The sequence below is a fragment of the Oncorhynchus nerka genome, linkage group LG11 (assembly GCF_034236695.1).
Source record: "Oncorhynchus nerka isolate Pitt River linkage group LG11, Oner_Uvic_2.0, whole genome shotgun sequence".
NCBI classification, from domain to species: Eukaryota; Metazoa; Chordata; class Actinopteri; order Salmoniformes; family Salmonidae; genus Oncorhynchus; species Oncorhynchus nerka.
Genome location: NC_088406.1, coordinates 41,662,835 through 41,679,654, shown reverse-complemented (window position 1 = coordinate 41,679,654; position 16,820 = coordinate 41,662,835). Strand labels below are relative to the sequence as shown.

At 42.6% G+C, this 16,820-nt stretch overlaps 1 pseudogene; it reads left to right on the top strand.

Annotated features, from left to right (window-relative positions):
• Positions 1–631: 631 nt before the first annotated feature.
• The window catches only part of LOC115136884 (sorting nexin-19-like), a 51,994-nt pseudogene continuing 35,805 nt past the window's right edge, over positions 632–16,820 (top strand).

The window sequence follows — 16,820 nt, the reverse complement described above, 5'->3', positions numbered from 1 at the left end:
AAACTAATGCCTGAGCTGTCAAAAAAAAGACAAGACGTTGCCTGCTTCTTGCAAGTGATACAGTTGCCATGACCGCTTGTATAATTTTACTTGTCGTACTTTCAGAAACATACAGCTAGCTACATTGACTAAGGTAAATTGAGCTTGGGTAATTTAGCCTAAAGTATTGGAATGCTTGGCTAGCAGCTATTAACCTTAGTTACTGTAGCAAGCTAACGAAAGGAAAGGCAACCCGACATCCCATCATATCAATAATGTAATATAACATATGATCAGTTCATTGTAAAGTCAATGTGTCATTACAAAATCGTTAGATGAAGCTAGATGAAACATTTTAACTTTTACATAGCAACAAGCTAGCTTAGTACAGTAGCTAGCTAACGTTAGTATAACGATAACTAGCAAGCTAGGTCCACTCCACTGCTGCTAGCCTGAGCTACTCAGCTAACTTAGCACCGGTAGCTAGCTAGTCAGGCAATAATACAAATTCTTCCTGCAGGTTGCAGGGAAAAAATTAGTTTATCACAGAGAATAAATTAACTAGCTGCCTATTCACATATGTGCTGCCAGCTAAATCATGTGAAATAAATGTAACGTTACTTATAAAAACATTTTTTGACACTGAATATAAAAGTCATATGAAGAGCCATGTCTCACACTCAGTCGGAGACTGTTGGCCCAATTCAGTGGACCACGCCGGAGCCAACTGGGCTTTGGAGCTCTTCTGACATGGCTGATTCTCTTCCATTGACTGTTAAATGTATAGCTGCTGTGTGTCTTCACGAGCCTCCTGAGGGGCTGGCTGGGATCTCAGGCTGTCCTGGACTCCAACAGCGCTGTTCACCAGGAGAGGTTCATCACATTGGAAAGGATCCCTCCTTCGCCTGAGAGTGAGCGGCAGCTAGACCACTATATACAGACCACCGTGCACAAGATCATCCAAGACTTCCTCCTGGTACTGCATAGTGTCCTCAGAGTGGGACTTTCAGGTTGAGGTGCAAAGTGCCATGTACTCCATGGCAATGGCTCTGAAGTGTCGGTCAAGAAGAGTGGACCGTAAGGTCCTGGCTCAGGGGGTTTTGGACCTGTGTGGCGGCCACCTTCAGAGTTACCTGAGAGCCAAAGATGTCATGGCCTAGCTGAAGAAGCAACCGGATGGAGAGAACAGCCTCTGGAAAGCATACTCCCGGGTCTGCACACCTCACCTTGCTGTGAAAAGCTCGGCCATGGAGGTGAACTACACCAGGGCTGTTGTTGACCTGCTGCTGCATGTCCTTGTCCCTCTGCCTCACCTGGAAACCCGAACGGGAAGGTTTGTGGTCGGAGAGCTCATCACGTGCAATGTCCTTCTCCCCTTCTTTACGAAACTATTGGATCCTGACTGGCTGAACCTGTTAATCTTTGCAAGCCCCCTCTGCAGACCTCCTCCCCCATGGTGACCCTGCCCTCCTTCAGCTTCAAGCCCCTCAGCAGCCGCGAAAGCCCGATCATCATCCAGAACCTCCGCATCCCCGGGACCATCATGGCCAAGGAGCACCGTCACACCGGCTCGCACACTCTCTACACGGTCAAGGTGAGTTATTATTGCAAGGTGATTCTGTTTGTTGTTTGATGTATGGAGAACATGACATGTTTTTGGTTTGAAAAGGCTAGGTTACATATGTATCTTCATATAAGCTACTGAAACACAACTTGTTCTGATCATTGATGATATGTGTTGGTCTTAAGGCCAGAACACTGAGTAGAGGAAAGAAAAAGTGGAAATTGAACTTTAGAGATTATTTTAGTCTATATTAATCTAGTTTAGTTTGTGTTAATACATACGTCTTTCAGGATGAAACAGCAATGGACTCTGATAACCCAGGGTCTATCCAGCCAGTTGCCTATCACACGGTCAACCGGCGATATAGTGAGTTTCTCAACCTACAGACCCGCTTGGAGGAGAAATCAGACTTGCGAAAATTCCTCAAAAGTAAGTATTGTTATCTGAACAATGACAGAAGTTTTAGTTCCATGTGTCATGTGGAACTAGACTGGGTGTCTTTCATACAGCTTCTAACTGATCTTATTAACATGGTTTAGATGTGAAAGCACCAAAGAAAATATTTCCAGACTTGTCGTTCGGAAACATGGATGGTGACAAAGTTGATAATCACAGTGGTTGTAGAGGCTGCAACAGGTCAGTACCTCAGGAGTAAATGTCATTTGGCTTTTCATAGCCGAGCATTCAGAGGTTGAGACACCAGGTGCGGGAGAGAGAGTGAGTCGAAAACAGCAGGTCTGGGACAAGGTAGCACGTCCGGTGAAACCGGTCAGGGTTCCATATCTGCAGGCAGAACAGTTGAAACTGGTGCAGCAGCACGACCAGGTGGAACGGGGGTATCCAGGAGTCATCAGGCCAGGTAGTCCTGAGTAATAATCCTAGGGCTCAGGTCCTCTGGGAGAGGAGAGAAAGAGAGAGAAAATTAGAGGGCGCATACTTATAAGTCACACAGGACACCGGATAAGACAGGAGAATTACACCAGATATAACAGACTGACCCTAGCCAACCGGCACATAGACTATTGCAGCATAGATACTGGAGGCTGAGACGGGTGGGTCGGGGGACACTGTGGCCCTGTCCGACGATACCCCCGGACAGGGCCAACCAGGCAGGATATAACCCCACCCACTTTGCCAAAGCACAGACCCCACACCACTAGAGGGATATCAACAGACCACAAAGTTACTACCCAGAGACACAGCTGAGTATAACCCACGAAGATCTCTTCCAACGCACAGGAAGATCACGTCTGTGACTCAACCCACTCAAGTGACACACCTCTCCTAGGGACGACATGGAAGTGCACTAGTAAACCAGTGACTCAGCCCCCGTAATAGGGTCAGAGGCAGAGAATCGCAGTAAAGAAAGGGGAGCCGGCCAGGCAGAGACAGCATACCAGACTGTTATATGAAGGGAGGGCCAGACATTCAAATGAGCATTTCCTATTTTACTGGCCACATTCTGTTTGGTGGCTGGGTGTAAGCCTATAATTTCGAAATCAAAGAATGAGCGATGGAAAAGCTATTTCTGGAACTTGACAGTAAAAGCTGTCATTTTAGTGATGCCATTTCATCAAGAATATGCATTATGAAGTTGAGACAGCACTTGCTCAAGGATTCAGGAGTTGAGTTGGCAGACTAAGGGGTCCGAATACATAAGTTCAGGTTGCTCTGTAGTTCATTTGGATGTTTTTGGAGTGGAGGTCTTAGTCGTGCTATTTGACATCTAACTAAAATATTTGAATGCAGTATTTCTCAAGTGAAAAGATGTGCGTGAAAAGTAGTCGTCTGTCGTTGAATGACAACACTTCATTGAAGAATCCCTACTGTTGACCAATCACCAACAAAGGGGCGTAGACTTCAGCTCCCGAACTTCGACAAGCCTCAAGAAAACATTTTGTGTGGTCAAACAGTAAAAAAAAACTCCTGCCGAACACCAAACGAACCAAAACCTCGCAAAATGTTGTCATAATGTATGCACAAACTGTTTCGACTGGGAAGCATGCATTAAAGCTTTAGAGATGGAATTGATCATTTGCAACATAAACTGACGAAGCAGATGCTGGTTTACCAAGGCGTTAATTCAAAAGTAATCAGATTAGATTACTAATTTTGACAATTATTTTACTAATTACTTTAATTGTGATGTAATCTGTAATTACATGTTTCAAGTAATTCGTCCAAACCTGAATATATAGACCTGTGTTTCCATGATATAGACTGACTAGGTGAAAGCTATGATCTCTTATTAATGTCACCCATTAAATCCACTTCAATCAGTGTAGATGAAGGGGAGGAGATGGGTTTAAGAAGGATTTGTAAGCCTTGAGACAACTGAGACATGGATTGTGTATGCGATCCATCCAGAGGGTGAAGTGCCTTTTGAATGAAGTATGGTAGGAAGTGCCAGGGCGCACCGGTTTGAGTGTGTCAAGAACTGCAACGCTGCTGGGTTTTGTGGGAATCATTGGAGTCAACATGGGCCAGCATCCCTGTGGAGCAATTTCCACACCTTGTAGAGTCCATGCACCGACGATATGAGGCTGTTCTGAGGGCAAAATGGAAGGTGTTCCTTGTGTTTTGTACACTCAGAATATGTATAACCGAGCAACAGGACAAGTACATTAGATTAGAGTGTCTAGTTTGAGAAACACAAGTCCTCAACTGGCAGCTTCATTAAATAGTACCCGCAAAAAACAGTCTCAACGTCAACAGTGAAGAGGCGACTTCGGGATGCTGGCCTTCTAGGCAGAGTAACTGTCCAGTGTCTGTGTTCTTTTGCCCATCTAAATCTTTTCTTTTTATTGGCCACTCTGAGATATGGCTTTTGCTTCGCAACTCTGCCTAGAAGGCCAGCATCCCGGAGTCGCCTATTCACTGTTTCTTTCAAAAGTGACCCCAAACTTTTGAGCACAAGTGTGTATATATATACAGTTGAAGTCGGAAATGTACATACACCTTAGCCAAGTTTTTCATTTAATCCTAGTAAAAAATTCCCTGTTTTAGGTCAGTAAGGATCACCACTTTATTTTAAGAATGTGAAATGTCAGAATAATAGTAGAGAGAATTATTTATTTCAGCTTTTATTTCTTTCATCACATTCCCAGTGGGTCAGAAGTTTACATACACTCATTTAGTATTTGGTAGCATTGCCTTTAAATTGTTTAACTTGGGTCAAACGTTTCGGGTAGCCTTCCACAAGCTTCCCACAATAAGTTGGGTGAATTTTGGCCCATTCCTCCTGACAGAGCTGGTGTAACTGAGTCAGGTTTGTAGGCCTCCTTGCTCACACATGCTTTTTTCAGTTCTGCCCGCAAATTTTCTATAGGATTGAGGTCAGGGTTTTGTGATAGTCACTCCAATACCTTGACTTTGTTGTCCTTAAGCCATTTTGCCACAACTTTGGAAGTATGCCTGGGGTCAATGTCCATTTGAAAGACCCATTTGCGACCAAGCTTTAACTTCCTGACTGATGTCTTGAGATGTTGCTTCAATATAGCCACATAATTTTCCATTGTCATGATGCCATCTATTTTGTGAAGTGCACCAGTCCCTCCTGCAGGAAAGCACCCCCACAACATGATGCTACCACCCCTGTGCTTCACGGTTGGGTCATTATGGCCAAACAGTTATATTTTTGTTTCATCAGACCAGAGGACATTTCTCCAAAAAGTACAATCTTTGTCCCCATGTGCAGTTGCAAACCGTAGTCTGGCTTTTTATTGCCGGTTTTGGAACAGTGGCTTCTTCCTTGCTGAGCAGCCTTTCAGGTTATGTTGATATAGGACTCATTTTACTGTGGATATAGATACTTTAGTACCTGTTTCCTCCAGCATCTTCACAAGGTCCTTTGCTGTTGTTCTGGGATTGATTTGCACTTTTCGCACCAAAGTACATTCATCTTCAGGAGACAGAACGCATCTCCTTCCTGAGCGATATGACAGCTGCGTGGTCCCATGGTGTTTATAATTGCGTACTATTGTTTGTACAAATGAACGTGGTACCTTCAGGCGTTTGGAAATTGCTCCCAATGATGAACCAGACTTGTGGAGGTCTACAATTTTTTTTCTGAGGTCTTGGCTGATTTCTTTTGATTTTCCCATGATGTCAAGCAAAGAGGCACTGAGTTTGAAGGTAGGCCTTGAAATACATCCACAGGTACACCTCCTATTGACTCAAATGATATCAGAAGCTTCTAAAGCCATGACATAGTTTTCAGGAATTTTCCAAGCTGTTTATAAAGGAACAGTCAACTTAGCGTATGTACTTCTGACCCACTGGAATTGTGATACAGTGAATTATAAGTGAAATAATCTGTCAAATAATTGTTGTAAAATTTACTTGTGTCATGCACATGTCCTAACCGACTTGCTAAAACTATAGTTTGTTAACAAGACATTTGTGGAGTGATTGAAAAACGAGTTTTAATGACTCCAACCTAAGTGTATGTAAACTTCCGACTTCAACTGTATGCACAGTACCAGTAAAACGTTTGGACACAGCCTACTCATTCCAGGGTTTTTCTTTATTTTACTATTTTCTACATTGTAAAATAATAGTGAAGACATCAGAACTATGAAATAACACATGGAATCATGTAGTAAGCAAAAAAGTGTTAAACAAAGTAGCCACCTTTTTCCTTGATGACAGCTTTGCACACTCTTAGCATTCTCTCAACCAGCTTCATGAGGTAGTCAGCTGGAGTGCATTTCAATTAACAGGTGTGCCTTGTTAAAAGTTCATTTGTGTAATTTCTTTCCTTAATGTGTTTGAGCCAATCAGTTGTGTTTTGACAAGGTATCTGGTATACAGAATATTTCCCTATTTGGTAAAAGAGTCCATATTATGACAAGAACAGCTCAAATAAGCAAAGAGAAATGATAGTCCATCATTACTTTAAGACATGAAGGTCAGTCAATGCAGAAAATGTCAAGAACTTTGAACGATTCTTCAAGTGCAGTCACAAAAACCATCAAGCGCTATGATGAAACTGGTTCTCACAAGGACCGCCACAGGAAAGGAAGACACCGAGTTACCTCTGCTGCAGAGGATACGTTCATTAGAGTTAATTGCACCTTACATTGCAGCCCAAATAACTGCTTCACAGAGTTCAAGTAACAGACCCATCTCAACATCAACTGTTCAGAAGAGACTGCGTGAATCAGGCCTTCGTGGTCGAATTGCTGCAAAGAAACCACTACTGAAGGACAGCAATAATAAGAAGAGACTTGCTTGGTCCAAGAAACACAAGCAATGGACATTAAACCGGTGGAAATCTGTCCTTTTGGTCTGACAAGTCCAAATGTGAGATTTTTGGTTCCACCCGCTGTATCTTTGTGAGATGCAGGGTAGGTGAACGGATGATCTCCATGCTCAGAAAATGTGGGAACTGCTTCAAGACTGTTGGAAAAGCATTCCAGGTGAAGCTGGTTGAGACAATGCTAAGAGTGTGCAAAGCTGTCATCAAAGCAAAGGGTGGCTACTTTGAGGAAACTAAAATATATTTTGATTTGTTTAACATTTTTCTGCTTACTACATGATTCCATATGTGTTATTTCATAGTTTTGATGTCTTCACTATTATTCAACAAAGTAGAAAATAGTTGAAAATAAAGAAAAACCCTTGAATGAGTAGGTGTGTCCAAACCTTTCACTGGTATTGTATATATATACACAATATTTAATGATGAAATGCACTTGACATTTATGTGAAATGGGTTGTGAAATGCATTGTTATAGAAATAAAGTTTGATTCCATTCAAACGATTGTGTTACCTGCTTTTGTGTCTGTTTTCAGGTCCTGGCTAAGGTTCTCCAGTAAATCACCCCAGTCCTTAATGTCTCTGACATGAGGTCTAAAGTGCTATACTGCTTTGATGAGGGGCGCACAGTAAGTACTGTGCTTTGCTGTGGTCTCTTGACTACAGTGATGCCTGTCACATTAAATTCTGTTATCAGTATTTTTATTCCTTAAACCCATGAATGTTTATGTCATGCTTCTCTTTTTGCAGGGGTTTAACAGCTTGTCAGTAGCTGGTCTAGAGGCCTTCATCAAGGAGCGGGAACTTGCGGTGATGCAGAGGCTGAGAGGGAAGGCAGTCCAGGCCTCAGAGGAGAAGTGGGAGGCCCACAGAATAATCTACCAGGTACATCCATTCAAGATTCTGGTAAGGACTGCAAGAAATGTGGATTGTTTTAGTAGTGGTGGATGGCTAAACTTACATGACCACTCACAATGTTGTTCATTGGCCCATCAGTTCAAACAGGAACTAAGTTCTTACATCAATCTTGGCTCGTGATAGTGGATGTTTGCGTCATGACTGCTTCCTGTTCTTCCCGACAGTGTCTGTCTGTGAGTCATTTATTGTGAAATGCTGTTTTTTTACTGTACTTTTTCATAAAAACAGGATTTGCTACTTTTCTTACTTAGTTTAAGTTCAGTGACTGGTCCTGTCTATGAATGTGTAGTGTTTTGGAAGGTGAACAGCACAGAAGGTTAAGGTCCTCTAACTGGTAAGATATTTTATGTCTCTAATCCAGTGAATGGCCTTAGAAAAAATGGGTGATCCCATTGACTCCATATGGTAACAATCTCCCAAGACTTGACATTGGAATGAATATGTCCCTTTTATTTGAATCCAAATAGCTGGGGCTTCCATGTTTAAAGTCTGCTCATTGTCTTGTCTGAAGGAGACGTGTTTCAGATGTGGGCCAGACTTTGATGGTGAGCCGTCTGTCTCCCTCTCGCTGACCAGACAGGTCTGAAACATCCTGTTCCAGATCTCTCCTGAACATTTCAAGGGTGAAAGGTAAACAACCTGAATGCTGTGACCAGCATACTCCTGAAGTACTATAATGTCACCACTAGAGGGAAGTCTTGGCAAACAGTTGTTGGGGGTATTTAAAAGAGAAAATATTTTATTGTCTATGCTGAGAAATCTTTCCAGGAGCAAGAGGTTACAGGTTGTGTCAATGTTTGACATTGTGCGGATCATAGGTTTTTCTTTTTTGACAGATTCCCTCTGACAAATTTTTGTCAATAATGTTGAAGCCATACAATAGATATCTAACACTTACATGAGGCTTTATTGTTTTGAGATTTTCAAATTTAATAGCCAGAATGCTATTTAGTATTTGAAAGGATTTTACTTTGGACCACTGCTAATGCATGGTAAATAGTGATACATAAACAAGGCTTCGAGCCTGTGGTTTTAAATGTGCTTGTTTTAAGCATGTGTGCTACTTAGTAAAGTGCGTGTCATTTACTTGTGTGTGTGTGTCATTTACTTGTGTGTGTGAGTTTTGTGGCACTGTCCACAGTGGTGGAGACGGCCCTAGCTGACTTGGCCCTAGCTGACTTGGCCCTAGACATCATGTGTCTGCTGATGAAGGACCAGTGGAGCTGGCTGTGCACCGACAACATCCGGAAGACTATCCGGCTGCTGTTTGGAACCCTCATGGAACCCTCATTGACAGGTACTGTACTAATGTCTATGGCATGGACCATAGAAATATAATTATTATTCTACTCCATTCTATTTCTATGGCATGGACAGCCTTAGAACACATCTGTCACCACTCACCAGTCAACACTGACCTCCCATATCTTGTACACTGTATATCAGAACATATGGAAATTTGGAACCTAATAATTTTGAAATGTGATCTTTTCAGAACATTGACAGTGTAGGTGGATTTAATTTAGATTTACTGTGCACCCAAACTCGTATTATAATTAAGCAATTAGGAAAAGGCTTATGTGGATACAGTATTGTTCCAGTATTATTTTGTCCAACAACTAAGGTATCTTACATATCTCAAGGAGTTTATAAAAGGGGCCAATGTGGTTGTTGTGGTGGTTTCTGCTGAATAACTGGAAACTGTTCGTCTATTGTGCAAGAGCACAATCTCTGTCCTTGTAAAGAATTTGCACCTGAGCGATGTTATGTACTTGGCTGTAAGGTACGTCTGGTCAGTAGTTGATGCCAGAGCATGTGAGCGGAGTTGAGCAGTCGGAAATCCCACTCATCGCTCACGGGGAAAACTGCTCCTCGCTTCACAGGAAGAAAAACTGCCAAACTGCTCCATTCATTAAAATCACAATTGAAACAACAACATTTCTGTGCTGACCTGGACCTATAATTTGGTTGTGAAGTATTGAAACCAAACCATCAGATCAGAATGAACAACAATAATAGGTGACAGTAAAAAGCACTCATCATTTTAAATAGGCTAAATGTTGCTTTAAACAACAACACTCTAAGTAGGTCAGGAGCCAGACAAAGAAGGAACCAAAGAAGGAACTAAAATTATTATTACGACTGTATTATTATTATTTCAATTATTTCAAGGCTATAGCCTACAAAGAAATACATGGTGGAGCATTGGCGAGTGCAACACACTAGGCTGGCATGAACATTAAGCGCTCAGCATTTAAACAACATTTTGGTGTATTTTTCTATAAATTGAGCATATAGTCTGTGAATCGAAAAATGCCTTATTAGGCCTTTGAAATCACTTTTAGAAACACTAGTTTGGCCAGAGTCTTTGGCTGATGCGATGGTGCCTGGTGAGCAGGCCAGCAGCGGAGAATAGCCTCTCCGCACTTGCAGAGCCACGGTGGACGCTAACAGCCCTCGGGCCTCTCTTGACAGGCTGGGCAGAGATGCAGAGTTGTCATTTTTGTATTTTTTTTATACTCAAGGTAGGCCTAAAGATTTTTAGGCAAAATAACCCCATCAAAACCGAAAGCCCCTTGCAAGAGGTAATATGTCAGCAGGCCTATTGGGCCAAAATCAATGATAGCCTATTGAATAGATAATTGAACGAAAAGGATGAAACTTTTAAGAGATATGATTTTTTTGTTTAAATACGCTACCGTTCAAAAGTTTGGGCTCACTTAGAAATGTCCTTGTTTATTAAGGAAAAGCAAAAAAAAAATGTCCATTAAAATAACATCAAATTGATCAGAAATATAGTGTAGACAGTTTTTTTAATATATATTTTTTATTATTATTATTTTTTCTCCCCTTTTTTCTCCCCAATTTCGTGGTATCTAATTGGTAGTAGTTACAGTCTTGTCTCATCGCTGCAACTCCCGTACGGAATTGGGAGAGGCGAAGGTCGAGAGCCATGTGTCCCCCGAAACACAACCCAACCAAGCCCTACTGCTTCTTTACACAATGCCCATCCAACCCGGAAGCCAGCCGCACCAATGTGTCGCTGACACCTGGCGACCGTGTCAGCGTGAACTGCGCCCGGCCCGCCACAGGAGTCGCTAGTGAACGATGAGACAAGGATATCCCTGCTGGCCAAACCCTCCCTAAACCGGACAACGCTGGGCCAATTGTGTGCCGCCCCATGGGCCTCCCGGTTGCGGCCGGCTGCGACAGATCCTGGACTCGAACCCAGAATCTCTAGTGACGATGCACTGCGATGCAGTGCCTTAGACCTCTGCGCCACTCGGGAGGCCAGTGAAGACATTGTTAATGTTGTAAATGACTATTGTAGCTGGAAACGGCAGATTTTTTATGGAATATCTACATAGGCGTACAGAGGCCCATTATGAGAAACCATCACTCCTGTGTTCCAATGGCATGTTGTGTTAGCTAATCCAAGTTTATCATTTTAAAAGGATAATTGATTATTAGAAAACCCTTTTGCAACAGCTAAAAACTGTTGTTCTGTTTAAAGAAGCAATGAAACTGTCCTTTAGACTAGTTTCAGCATTTGGAGCGTCAGCATTTGTGGGTTCGATTACAGGCTCAAAATGGCCAGAAATAAAGATCTTTCTTCTGAAACTCATCGGCCTATTCTTGTTCTGAGAAATGAAGGCTATTCCATGCGAGAAATTGCCAAGGAACTGAAGATCTCGTACAATGCTGTGTACTACTCCCTTCACAGAACTGCGCAAACTGGCTCTAACCAGAATAGAAAGAGGAATGGGAGGCCTCAGTGCACAACTGAGCAAGAGGACAAGTACACTGGCACCTTCATTCACTAGTACCCGCAAAACACCCGTCTCAACATCAACAGTGAAGAGGCGACCCCGGGATGCTGGCCTTCTAGGCAGAGTTGCAAAGAAAAAGCCAGATCTCAGACTGGCCAATAAAAATAAAAGATTAAGATGGGAAAAAGAACACAGACACTGGACAGAGGAAGATTGGAATGCCTGGTTCCTCTCTAGGTTTCTTCCTAGGTTTTGGCCTTTCTATGTAGTTTTTCCTAGCCACTGTGCTTCTACACCTGCATTGCTTGCTGTTTGGGGTTTTAGGCTGGATTTCTGTACATCACTTTGAAATATCAGCTGATGTAAGAAGGGCTATATAAATACATTTGATTTGATTGGAAAAAAGTGTTATGGACAGACTAATCTGAGTTTGAGGTGTTCGGATCACAAAGAAGAACATTCGTGAGATAGAAAAAATGAAAAGATGCTGGAGGAGTGACGCCATCTGTCAAGTATGGTGGAGGCAATGTGATGGTCTAGGGGTGCTTTGGTGGTGGTGAAGTGGGAGATTTGTACAGGGTAAAAGGGATCTTGAAGAAGGAAGGCTATCACTCCATTTTGCGACGCCTTGCCATACCCTGTGGACGGCTCTTAATTTGAACCAATTTCCTCCTACAACAGGACAATGACCCAAAGCACAGCTCCAAACTATGCAATAACTATTTAGGGAAGAAGCAGTCAGCTGGTATTCTGTCTATAATGGAGTGGCCAGCACAGTCACCGGATCTCAACCCTATAGAGCTGTTGTGGGAGCAGCTTGACCGTATGGTACGTAAGAAGTGCCCATCAAGCAAATCCAACTTGTGGGAGGTGCTTCAGGAAGCATGGGGTGAAATCTCTTCAGAATACCTCAACAAATTGACAACTAAAATACCACTGTAATTGCTGCAAATGGAGGATTCTTTGACGAAAGCAAAGTTTGAAGGACACAATAATTATTTCAATTAAAAATCATTATTTATAACCTTGTCAACGTCTTGACTATATTTCCTATTAGTTTTGCAACTAATTTCATGTATGTTTTCATTGAAAACAAGGACATTTCTAAGTGACCCCAAACTTTTGAACGGTAGTGTGTACTTTGCTACAATGACACACTTAGCTAGCTACCCACCTCATTCCTTTCTGTTAGCATGTGCACATAGTAAGTACATCATCATGCTCTCGGGATACGTGTCTTTTCAGTTGTGGACACTACATCACTGCACGCCCTCTCTTGCTCTTGGTCCTCCTGATCTTTGTAAGTCACATTGATTTAGCACCTGTGGGTTTTATCAGTTTCTTTATGAAAATATTTAGCGAACTCCATGACAGTAGCTAAAGCAAGGGGCTATAGCAGCACACAAGTAGACTACAAATGCATGCTGGGCCGGGAATGCCCTGAGCTGCTGAGGTGAGCTCTACTGGGTACGCTCAACGCCTCGCTCCACTCCAGCTCCGCTTACATTCTCTGGTTGGTGCACATATGGGACAGGTATGTTGGCTCTTTGGAGGGTAATCGTTATTTTGGCGTTCAAGTAGCCTGTTACTGTGCATGCCTCGATGTGTGTCACAGTCATTTATTTGGCAGGATAGTCTCAAGCAGGGGGAGATTTTTCTCCAATGACCTTTTGCCTCTCCCCACTGTCCGAGTCTGACATGCTCTCACTCGGGGCCCGCTCTCTCTCACACGCGCGCGCGCGCACACACACACACACACACACACACACACACACACACACACACACACACACACACACACACACACACACACACACACACACACACACACACACACACAGAGTTATAAACGTGTCTGTCATGGTCCCTTCAAATGGCTTCACAATACCATCTGTCAGGAGCTCGTGTTGTAAAAGAATGTTATTCCTTTTGCCCTGAGCCAGATGTTTTCTTCACATTTCGCAGAATCCTATTATTTATTTCACATTGCAAGTTTACAGTGATTTGGAAGAAAAGTAAATATGTTATATTGAATCACTTTGGAAATCAATTCTTTCCAAGTTTCCTCAACCTGCTACTTTATAACCGTCCACTGTGCCTCTGTACCTACAGTAGGCCTATGTTATGCGATTAGTTGCTTCTGTTTCCATTTTTTAGGGGGGAAACTGATTTTGAAACAGTATGTTCTTCTCTGCTGTGATCAATAGGCCTACCAACATATCCTAAAACTTGATTGACCTAATGGTAGTAACTTGATAATGCATTTAATCTGTATTAACATTTATTTATGGAGTCTGTGGATTATTAGAAGCAGTTTTGATAACTTTTCCAGCATTCACAAAGCGTTTCAGAGTAGGAGAGCTGATCTAGGATCAGATCCGACCTGCCTATATAAAGTGCATTCGGAAAGTATTCAGACCCCTTGACTTTTTCCACATTTTGTTATGTTAAAGCCTTATTCTAGAATGTATTAAATCGTTTCCCCCCCCTCATCAATCCACACACAATACCCTATTATGACAAAGCAAAAACAGGTTTTTATAAATGTTTACAAAGTTATTAAAAATAAAAAACTTAAATATTATATTTACATAAGTATTCAGACCCTTTACTCAGTACTTTGTTGAAGCACCTTTTGCAGCGATTACAGCCTCGAGTCTTCTTGGATATGACGCTATAAGCTTGGCACACCTGTATTTGGGGAATTTCTCTCATTCTTCTATGCAGATCCTCTCAAGCTCTGTCAGGTTGGATGTGGCGTGTCGCTGCACAGGTATTTTCAGGTCTCTCCAGAGATGTTCGATGTAGTTCAAGTCCGGGCTCTGGCTAGGCCAGGACATTCAGAGACGTCCCGAATCCACTTCTGCGTTGTCTTGGCTGTGTGCTTAGGGTCGTTGTCCTGTTGGAAGGTGAACCTTTGCCTCAGTAAAGTCATGAGCGATCTGGAGCAGGATTTCATCAAGGATCTCTCTGTGCTTTGCTCCGTTCATCTTTCCCTTGATCCTGACTAGTCTCCCAGTCCCTGCCACTGAAAAACATCCCCACAGCATGATGCTGCCACCACCATGCTTCACCGTAGGTATGGTGCCAGGTTTCCTCCAGACGTGATGCTTGGCATTCAGGCTAAAGAGTTCAATCTTGGTTTCATCAGACCAGAGAATCTTGTTTCTCATGGTCTGAGAGTCCTTTAGATGCCTTTTGGAAAACTCCAATCTGGCTGTCGTGCTTTTTACTGAGGAGCGGCTTCCGTCTGGCCACTCTACCGTAAAGGTCTGATTGATGGAGGGCTGCAGCGATGGTTGTCCTTCTGGAAGGTTCTCCCATCTCTATAGAGGAACTCTGGAGCTCTGTCAGAGTGACCATCGGGTTCTTGTTTACCTCCCTGACCAAGGCCCTTCTCACCCGATTGCTCAGTTTGGGAGGAAAAGCCTTGGTAGTTCCAAACTTCTTCCATTGAAGAATGATGGAGGCCACTGTGTTCTTGGGGATCTTCAATGGTGCAGACATTTTTTGGTACCCTTCCCCAAATCTGTGCCTCAACATTATCCTGTCTCGGAGCTCTATGGATAATTCCTTCAACCTGTTTTCGCTTTGTCATTATGGGGTATTGTGTGTAGATTTATGAGGAACATTTTTTATTTAATCAATTTTAGAAAATAAGGCTATAACGTAACAAAATGTGAAAAAAGTCAAGCGGTCTGAATACTTTCCGAATGCACTGTAATTGTATTCATCTGATCTAAAATGCAAAACTGATCAGTATTAACACTCCCACTCTGGGATCAAGCCTAAAGGATGGTGTATAAAAGCTTGACCTAGTACCATTCAAATAAATATTGGTGATGCTGTGATAATGCTTAGGCTAATTTGTTTTCCTAATGAGATTTTCTCCTCAATGACTCTTGCCGCTCAGACGACTTTTACAAGGGTTTCCGTTCGACGGGAGCATGGGAAAATATCGTATCACAGGGGCCCCATGGGCTTTGATGTGTGAGCTGAGCATCAGCCAGACTGGGATGTGATTGGCCACGAGCTAAATACAGCATTCAAAGACCAATCCTGTTCATGAAGTAGAAGCTTCCTCCTTTCATTCCAGTTCTATGAGTAAAAACTGTGATTCTCTTTAAGATTAAAATAAGGATTTTGATTCATATAATGATAGTTGATAAAGGTATATTTTTTCGGTTATTGAAATTTTGAATTTAGACTCATTAAGCATATTTTCTTGAATGGAAAGTAAGGTTCTTCTGGTGTCATAAAGGTACCTCTGACTCTTGAATTTGATATGTTTCGGTGGCTTCCCTTCTCTGAGAATGCCTTCAGCAACAACTTCACAGAAGTTTGGTCATAGACAAGTATAGCTGACCCTGTACCAGTAAACCCAACATGCGTACAATGTTCTCGGGTTTGTGTGATCTAAGTCACCTAACCCTCCCTAAAGACAGAGGGCCCTGTATTAGTGTCCCCTGTGTTGTTGGTCCCCACTATTTAAAGCATCAGTCTGTCAGCAGAGACCGTCAGCAGAGACCGCACTGTGGCAACCAGTCCTCTCTTCATCTTTTCACACGTTGCTCAGCTATGCTAACTCTACCCTAACAGACAGGCCCTAAGGACCCCCATGCCTCTGGAGATGTCAGTAGAGGCAAACACATTTGGTTTAAATTCTCTCACACTTTAAATTCTCTAACACAAGGGAAAGGATTGGCCTCAAGGTTAGCTATTCTAAACAGTTACTAGGCCTATAGCTTTGGCTACTGTTGACTATTGTCTGTATCTGTTCAGGTTTTCAAGACCCTACCGTATTTGATTAAAGATTCACAGTACTTCTCAGTGCAGTGCGTCGATGACTTCATTTCAGTAGGAGTATTTGAGTTGTTTACTTACATTTACAATATGAAAACGCCAAGAACGCCACCTATTTAATATGACATAAGCGTTTAGTAAAATGCAAAGGAGATGCAGGCTATGGAAACCCGGTTCATGACTGTCACCGGCACCGCTTGCATGTCTGCTCTGCTTTAATCAAGAACCACGAGTGATGGAGCCGGCCTCCAACACACAACGTCTGGGTCTGTGTGAAGAATTTGACTGGAGACTTGCTCTCGTAAATGGGATACAAGGCATTGGTTAGGGAGATGCATACTTTTATAGACTGGAAACTGGGACAATCATAGATGAAAATATTCACCCTTAGACAGAAGTCTGGAAAATCCACTCGAGGCCAGATTTGTGTCTTTTGTCTGTACATGAGGCATGCACAATCTTCAGAGGAACGGCATCGAAGGAAACCTCATATACTGTCCAGTACAGTTGGTAAGAGTGTGGTGTT